Source organism: Cupressus sempervirens, chromosome 5 (genome assembly GCF_028749045.1).
Source record: "Cupressus sempervirens isolate cs-2001-9-10 chromosome 5, ASM2874904v1, whole genome shotgun sequence".
In the NCBI taxonomy this organism is placed as follows: domain Eukaryota; kingdom Viridiplantae; phylum Streptophyta; class Pinopsida; order Cupressales; family Cupressaceae; genus Cupressus; species Cupressus sempervirens.
The window spans coordinates 275498613-275501666 of NC_143122.1; the positions used below are offsets into that span (position 1 = coordinate 275498613).

At 31.8% G+C, this 3054-nt stretch overlaps 1 pseudogene across 1 annotated transcript; it reads left to right on the forward strand.

Annotated features, from left to right (window-relative positions):
• Positions 1-1050: 1050 nt before the first annotated feature.
• Positions 1051-2691, forward strand: LOC149555645 (caffeic acid 3-O-methyltransferase 3-like; annotated as a pseudogene). Its single transcript, XR_016364532.1, has 3 exons — positions 1051-1792; positions 1937-2001; positions 2175-2691. The product of XR_016364532.1 is annotated as a caffeic acid 3-O-methyltransferase 3-like (transcript).
• Positions 2692-3054: the final 363 nt, after the last annotated feature.

Consider the following 3054-nt stretch of genomic DNA (forward strand, 5'->3'; position numbering starts at 1 on the left):
CAAAATTAAATTTAAATTTGGAGCCATTGTGGAAATTAGTTGATCCATTCCAAGGTACCACATACATATGTCTAATGTAGTGATTCATTATTTAAGAATGATTATTCACAAAAAAAAAAAAAAAAAATTACCCATAACTCTAGGAGTGCAAGGTCTCGTCATGTAAAATTTATCAAGACAATTACTTAGAGAAAGATGTTCTATAGAAATGCATTAGATGTTCTTGAGTAGTAAAAACCAATGAAAAGTGAAGAAGATGTCATTTCTCTATCATGCTATGCTTTCCTTCAATTCTTCAAATGAGAATATTGCATTTGGTCATTATCTATACCTAAGCTAGTTCTTCAACATGTAACAATAGGTTTTTCTAAATTGATCTAGTTCAACACTTATTGAAGATAACCAAATGCTCATAAATAAAAATATTAATTAAGGTCCTCATAAATATTAAAGACATAAATTTTCCAAAATCTATCATATATTAAGTTATATATTGTACTCAAATTTTTACACTATAAAGCTCAAATAATTAAATAAATACATTTCTCCCAAATAATCATAAGCACGAGCAAGAAAATTTAGAATATGAAGACAACATGAAGAACGTTAGAAAAATATCACGGGAAAGGAAATCTAGAGAAACTAGAAGTGTTGAATTGGTTATCAGTAGGGTCCCGCTGATGATGATGCTTCAGTGCACAAATTGGCTAAGTTGCAGGCAATACAATGTTCTTGACAAACACCTCATAGATGTCCATTAATAGTGAATGAAGGTGTTCTTTATGAAAATATTATAATATTCAAAGTAAAAGATCAGATTGCCTGGTCGAGCTGGAAAGATCAACAAATGCGTCTATGATTAGACAACCGATTGGGCATGGTAATAATTGAGCATGAATATCATAAATCACGTTTTCCTGCATTGATACGTTTAGAAACCATTAGAAAGGCGTCATTCACGTTTTAGATCAGCCAATAAATGGTTTACTGTGACATTTTTCATTAATGACCGACATTTCCTTGTTCCTGTGCCCATGACTTTTCTATAAATTGACAAAGTAATTTGTATTAGATGAGGCAAACTATGGCTTCTTCAAAGTCTTCCATGGAAGCACATCTCGCACTCTATGAAATCATTCTTTCAGCAGCCAAGCCCATGACACTTCGGGCTGCTATTTTGCTTAACATTCCTGACATTATTGCCATCCATGGTGGTGATAATCTCCTAACTGTGGAGCAAATTGCTTCACATATTTCTACTTCCACACACAAACCTGCCCATACTGAGTACTTGTTTAGAATCATGAGGCTTTTGGCTTCCATTAATGTCTTCTCGGAAGAGAGCACAGTAGATTATGGTGGGACTCCCCAATTCAAGTATGGCCTCACTAGCCTCTCTAAGATTCTGGTGAAAAATGGTGCCCAAAAATCATGTGCACCCACAGTGTTGGCCATTAATGTAAAGTGTGTAGTAGATGCTTATCAGCATCTCCATGACTCTGTCATAGATGGTGTCCATGCATTCACGAAAGCCCATGGGATGAACTTATTTGAGTACATGAGCAACAATCCTGAACCAAACAGGATTTTCAACGAGGGCATGGCTAGCGATACTAGCCCTATAATGGCTTATGTGGTAAAGTTTTATGATGGGTTTAAGAGCTTCAAGAGTGTAGTGGATGTCGCAGGAGGGGTTGGCTCTGCAATGTCTGTAATGTGGAAGAATATCCGCACATTCATGGCATCAATTTTGACCTTCCTCATGTTATAAGGACTGCTGCTCTTATACAAGGTCGGTATCAATCTTGTATCTCTAAATTTTCATTGATTCTCAGAAATCACAACTTACATGTTAGCAATTATAACATTAGAAGATGCTCACAAATTTGATCACAAATACAAATTTTTTTTTATTCATAGAGATTTAACATTGCAGGAATCGAGAACGTGGAAGGTAATATGTTCGAAAAAATTCCTTCAGCAGATGCCATTTTTATGAAGGTATCTTTACTTTTTAAAGTTTCTTTAATTGAAATTAAAGTTAAGTTAAAGTTGAGTTTTCAAATGGCTGTCTAATAAAATGTTTCATTGTTTCTTTTATTGAAATTAAAGTTAAATTAAAGTTGAGTTTTCAAATGGCTGTGTAATAAAATGTTTCATTGTTATCTATATAGTGGATTTTGCATGATTGGAATGATGAACAATGTATAAAGATTTTAAAGAATTGTTATGAGGCAATACCAGAGGATGGGAAGGTATTAATTGCTGATGTAGTTATTGATAAGAAAGAAGGGATGAAGAGGCAAGCTGGATTACTATTTGATATCACAATGATGGCTGCTTGCATAGGTGGAAAGGAAAGAACTGAGGAAGAATTTAAGGACTTGTTTTACCAAGTAGGATTCAAAAGCTACAAAATCTTCAAGTTACCTTTCCTTCAAACACTTATAGAAATTTCTAAGCAAGAAATGGAAATATAGGTTAAACAAGTTCCAAATAATAATAAATAAAGTCTTGTATGTGACAAAACATTATGTTGTATGTGGTTTGTTCCACTATACATAATTGAAAGCAGTCAATATTTTATTTGTAGTTTTCTAAAAAATAATAAGTTGGGATTCCTGTGTCACAAAATTTGTGCTGTAAGTGATATGGTTCATTCAAATAGCTGAAACCATGCAATATTTTTTATAAGTATAAGCTAGCATTGTGAACATAATGACATAAATGGGTTATTTGGTGTTGATGTTAATATGTGCAACAAAATTTTAAAATATAATACTGAGAAATTTAGTTGTATGAATCACGAGTAATTATGTATATGTGGATATTTGAATTTTGTATAATTAAAAATTAAAAATTATATAAAGATAAGGTTCTATCTTTTTATGATTTTGTGTAAAATTTATTGTACACTTGTCATTTGAATTATTTATTTTCATTTTTATGTCTAACTATAACCATAGTACTATAAATTGTATGAAGATTGAATAATCAAAAATATTTTTTATTTTCATGAGAAACAAAGAATATAAAATATTTTATATTCTTGAT